Below are 6463 nucleotides of genomic sequence, written 5' to 3' on the forward strand. Positions count from 1 at the left end.
CCAAGCTGTTACATTTTACATAGATGCAATTAAATCTAATATTATAAATAATACCAAATGGAATAATATATCTGTAACATTGGCTATATTAATCTTATGTAACAAGGCACTTGGTAGAATAAAGTGATTTAACCCTACTTGTTCAACTTTCTACTTAACACATATCCCATAGCCTAAGCACTAAACATTTCATGGTCTGTTCAATCTTTGTTACACATACCATCCCTAGGATTGCTAGCAGCATAACTGTGACTTCCCATTTCTCTTTGCATACATATTTACACCTGTGACCGCAGTAGTTGTCACCCAATAAATAAAGATTTGAATTGGTGAAACCCTGAGTTGAATTGAGTTACTCTTCATTTTTTAGGACTTCACTATCAGTTGTGGAAAATAAAATTAAAGGGACACTGAACCCAAATTTTTTCTTTCGTGATTCAGATAGAGCATGCAATTTTAAACAACTTTCTTATTTACTCCTATTATCAATTTTCTTCGTTCTCATGCTTTCTTTATTTGAAAAAGAAGGCATCTAAGCTATTTTTTGGTTCTGAACCATGGAAAGCACTTGTTTATTGGTAGGTGAATTTACCCACCAATCAGCAAGAACAACAGTGTGTTCAGCAAAAATAGGCCAGCATCTAAACTTACATTCTTGCATTTCAAATAAAGATACCAAGAGAATAAAACGAATTTGATAATAGGAGTAAATTAGAAAGTTGCTTAAAATTGCATGCTCTATCTGAATCATGATAGAAAAAAAATTGGGTTCCGTGTCCCTTTAAGTATTCTAACTCTAGATATATGATTAAAATAGCTCTAGGTTGTTTGGTTTATCAAGCCGAAGTAAGGCCAATCTACTTAATACCAGCTAAACCCTAGTCTATAGTACATTTAGGATACATAGAGGCTAGTTAGCCCTCATAACACTGACTGATACTTGAGTATCCTTTAAATAACGCTATATATTAATAACATTATTCTGTACACACAGGAGAAGTGTTTTTTAACTTTCGCGAGTTGGCAGCAACATATTCATAAATATCTGCTGTCTCTTAATTAATAATAAATAAAAGTTATTTTTTACTGATATCCTTTTCTTTCACTACGTAATTCATAATCTTATCAGTGCATAGAAGCATACTTTTTTGGACGTTCCCACCTCTTGGTGGTTATGCCATCATAACTATAAACACCTTAATAACCCACAATTATTTTGGGAGACAGACAGCTAAAGCGGTCCTCTCAGGCCAAATAATATCTTATGTAACAAATCTTAGACACAGAACCTACCAAAAATATAATGACCTACAGAAAAAGGTAGAACAGGCGTATTGAGAATATAGTAATTTTAACACCAGAGTGGTATACAACTCTTTCCTCCTAGCTAAAGAGGAGTTAGAGGCTTTCCTAAAGCAAAAAGCAGCATCAGCACAAATAAAATCGGCAAGTAAATTCCACAGATTCGGAAATAGGTCGGGTAGTTTGCTAGCCTCTCTAGTCAACAAGCGCACGGCATATAGGGACGTGGCAGCTTTGAGATTTCAGGGCACCATGCATACAAAACCCTCAGCTATAGCCCAGAGTTTTGCAGCTTATTTCAAAAACCTATATACTAAGCAGCCAGTGGCCGATATACCTGAGGAGTTCTGGAACTCTATTAGACTTCCACAACTGACTGAAGAACAGCTGACGGTTTTGAACGCCCCTGTCTCCACAGAGGAACTGCAAAGCCCTATTGTACAAGTGGAGGTCTAGGCCTACCTAATCTCAAGTACTATAACTGGGCAACTTTGCTAAGGCTAGTGATAGATTGGCAGCTTGGCACAGCCCATTTTTACAATTCATCTTTGGAAAATGCGGTAACTGCACCCTATGCCCTGTCTTCCCTTCCATACTGCACAGCCAATACGCTACCACTATCTCTTAAGAACAATATTCTATACAAAGATCCTCTGAGGGCTTGGTCACTAGCCCATAAAATGTTAAACTGTTCACAACCCACCCCTAAATATATACCTCTGAAAGGGAACAAGGATTTTCCCGCAGTGAATGAAAATGCCCCCTTCGTAGTCTGGTGGGAGAAGGGACTTAGAACAGTGGGCGATGCTCTAGACCCTTTGCTGCACACCGTCAGAACCTTCCAAGAGCTCAAAGACAGATATGACATTTCAAATAAACACTTCAATGCGTACTTACAGCTCCGACATTATATCACTGATATGATAACTAAAAACCCAGCCTTTTGGAATCCCACACCATTCATTACTTCCCGGATGGCGTTTGGCATTGGCCATTTCTCAATTACAAGTTTCTACCAAGACATCCTTAAAAATAACACTAACAAGACTCAAAATATAATAATGGAAAGACTGCAACCAGACATAAACACTGACATCACCATACAGGATATGTAATGTAAATTTTGATGCTAAAGTGCCCGGTTTTTAAAAATTTGATTAAAAACAGGGGCACTTTAATTTATCAAAATTTACATTTCACTTGTTGTGAAAAAATACTTACCTTTTAAACTTGACAGCCGCCCCAACTTCCCCTGGTCGTCGCAAGCTATTTCTGACATCAGAAATGATGGATCGGTCATCCTCTAATCACGGCTAATTCAGTGTCTGATTCAACGCCGTGATTGGAGGAAGCCGGATTCCTCATTTTAGACCCAGGAAGAGACTTTGCGACGGGCGGAGGAAGCTGGAGCGGCTGTCAAGTTTAAAAAGTATTTTTTCACAAAACGAGTGAAATGTAAATTTTGATGAATTAAAGTGCCCCTGTTTTTAATCGAATGTTTAAAAACCGGGCACTTTAGCATAAAAATTTACATTCACTTTAAGAATAGCTTGGAACTTGCTAAAAAAGCTACCCTATCCCTAACATTGAGAGAAGCTCAGACTAGACTAATAAATAGAGACTACATCACCCCTAGGAGATGGGTAAAATGGAACCCTACACATCCAAACTGCTGTATTAAATGCCACTATGCCAACCCCTCCATGACCAACTACTTCTATGAATGCCCAAAGGGTAAGCGCTTTTGGAACTGCCTACAATATTGGATCAAAACAACGCTAACCATAGAACTAACATTTTCAACTGACAACATCTTTTTATTCAAATGGATTAAAATTCCCAGTAAACTACACCCCTTACTAACCCTTTTCACCCTAATTGCCAGACAATGTATCCTAACCCTGTGGTGCGCAAAAACTCCACCCTCTTTGATCCAATTTAAACGATTCCTATATAGAAACCTATTTATTGAAAAAAACAATGTCATATTAGACTCTAACCATAGGCTGCCCTCTTTTCTAAAGAAATTGAAGGTCCTTATAGAGGCCCTACCACCTACCACAGGAAATGTGATAAGCGTGTACATACAAGCCTTTCCAGAAGTTTTGAGGAAAGAGGGAACGGTGCTGAAGAAGAGACTGAAAATATGTCTAAGGATTGGAATAAGGAGGAGAGAGGAGGAGGGCAGTAGTTGTGAGGGGATGATATCGAGGGGACAGGTAGTGAGATGAAAGGAAGATATAAGGGCAGAAACTTCTTCCTCGGTTACAGGGGCAAAGGAGCTGAAATTGTGGCTTTCTGGGTTTTGGACGTTTGCGAATGGTTGAGGGGTTTGGAGACTGGTAGTATGATGAGAGATGATTTAGTTTATGATGGAATATATTTTGTTGTTAAAGTGGCTGGCAAAATGTTGAGCTGAGAAAGAAGTGGTAATAGAAGTTAGGGAGAGCAGACGTTTTGGGTTTGAAGAAAGAGTAGAGATAAAAGTAGATAAGTAATCCTGCTTAGAGAGGTTAACAGCAGAATAATAGGCATTCAAGAAGAACTTTTAGTGAAGAAAGTCAGCTTAACACCAAGATTTTCTCCAATGTTGCTAAAAAATGCGGAACATCTGCGTAGGTAGCATGTCAGAGGAGTATGCCAGGGCTGAAGATGAGTGCATGATTTTTGAGCTGTTAGGAGGTGCCATGTTGTCAAGGACCAATGTAAGAGTTGTGACAGATAGAATGGTCAGGGCAAGAAAAGGAAGAGAGCAGAGGTTTGAGAGTTTGAAATATGTTGCTGATCTAGTGACTCAATGCTTCTGTGGAGTTTGGTGAGGTTAGAAGGAGGGAGAGTAGTAAAAGGTGCTGGGATGTTGCAAGTGATAAGATGATGGTCAGAAAAAGGAAAAGGGGAATTAGTGAAGTCAGAGTGCATCGATAGCTAAAAATCAGAACAAAAGAGTGTCCATCTTTGTGGGTGGGAAAGTCGGTCCATTGTGACAGAATGTAAGTGGGGTTGTCAATAGGAAAGTTGAAGTCCCCAAGAATGAGGACAGGGATGTCTGAGGAGAGGAAATAAAGTAGCCAGGCCGCAAAATGGTCAAGAAATTGAGTTGAGGAGCCGTGGGAGGGGGGGCAATATATAACCGCAACACATAGAGAGAAGGGAGAGAATAAGCAAATCAGGTGGGTTTTGAAGAGAAGAGATGGGTTGTATTTGTTGAAATGTGCAATGAGAGGAAAGTAAAATACTGTCAGGGTACAGGTTAATGACATTTATGTATATATACTAATATATATATATGAAAATAATATAAAAAGGATGTGTGTATATATGAGGCCGTGTATTTTATCAGATGTGCTGTAAAATAGCAATTCTGATGTAAAGGATTGATTTAAAACCCATAGTCAGTCTTCCCCCACTTCTTTCAATTACACAGGACACTCATAGAGATAATTTCAAAAGATACATTTCTAGCTAGGGTGTGAAAATGAAGTCCATACCAGATTGTAATTAAAGTTTCCCTCTGACACTAAAACATTTGCTCCTTAATTAGGAAGTGCAAACTTCAGAGCACTCTTTACCCCATGCAGTGAGTGAAGACGAAGTGTCTAGAAATTTTCTTTAAGGTAGGATGAGATTGTGGGGCGGAGCAGTGTTGGTTAAAGAAATCACTGTTGACAGCCACGTGTAAATTGTCCCCTGTGAAGTTTCCATGTGCAGAGAACAGACAAATTAGCATTTACCATCCCTGTATAGCATAAATAAAAATATATTATTCTTGAAAAAGGAATGATGCAAAAATTTTCATGTGTGTGTTTGAAATAATTCAAATAACCCATATATGTACATATATTGAGCCAGGACATATTATATTAAAGGGGTAATTGCTGTATTGTATATATACATTAAAAAAAAAATCAAATCTGTAATAGATTGAATATAAATTGTAATAATCCCATGTTTGAAATATATATATATATATAAACATGATTTTCTGTTTCTCCAGATGGAGCTAAAAGATGATAAATACAAGATACTGCATAGAAATGAATGTGTGTGTATATATATATATATATATATATATATATATTTTATTTTTTTTGAAAGCATAAAATGTCTTAGCCTCTGTGTTTTTAAGAATATTTGTGGACCTAAAAAGAAATGATTAATAACACTTATTTTTTTTTCAGATGGACCATAGACCAGATTCATGCATGCAGAATTTGTTGGAGGTGTAGAACATGCTGTATTTGTGTGAATACATATATAACAGATGTATAAATGCCATTAATTTCAGAATAATTAGCAGTATTAATTTGCTTTAATATAGTTTGATGTTGGGGACACATGATGTTTCATATTGAAATAATCAGAGAAATTATATGATGCTGCCCCATCTATAATTAATATTGTGAGTGATTGATGCAGGAAGTTATGGTCTAATGAATAACCATTTCATAGAAATATTGAATTGTTAAAAATGTTGGATAGTAAATGTATTGCTATGTTGTTTGTCACGCTGCCCCCGGTGTTATGATGCGAGAATTACAGCCAGAAGGCTTTTTGGCTGTTAAAAATGAAATTTCCAAGGGCCAATCCGATAAGATTTCTCAGGTAACCAATGGGATGATCATCTCCGTAAGGGCCAATAACAAAGCAGGTTTTCCAAAAAGGGCCTCCCATATTCTCACCCATGATGGAAACACATATAAGCTTAATGCAAGATAGGAGAAAGATAGATGCTGCTGAGCTGACTTGTAACTGGTTGCTGGGCGTGAAATACCATTACTCTAGCAAAGCTGGTCTACCTTTTCTCATTGATTGCAAAATATACTTATTAGAATTCTGAGGTGAGATTAAACCTGTTGAGAGATATTGGATATCGATTGGTGTTCATCTTGGTAATGTATTAAGAGATTACTGTAGTTGATAGATTAAAGAGAGCAGTTTGTATTTCAAGCTAGTATTTCATAGCCTGTGTATTGTTAAACATATATCCTTGATGCTAAATAATTCATCTGTGCAAAATATAGAATATATATATATATATATAAATATATATATATATATATATATATATATATATATATATATATCTTAGAATTTATTTTAATTATAAGTAACTAAATATTTGTTCCAGTTTAAATAAATAGACATTTTAAAGTAACGGTTT

This window comes from Bombina bombina, unplaced genomic scaffold, assembly GCF_027579735.1.
Source record: "Bombina bombina isolate aBomBom1 unplaced genomic scaffold, aBomBom1.pri scaffold_715, whole genome shotgun sequence".
Classification (NCBI taxonomy): Eukaryota; Metazoa; Chordata; class Amphibia; order Anura; family Bombinatoridae; genus Bombina; species Bombina bombina.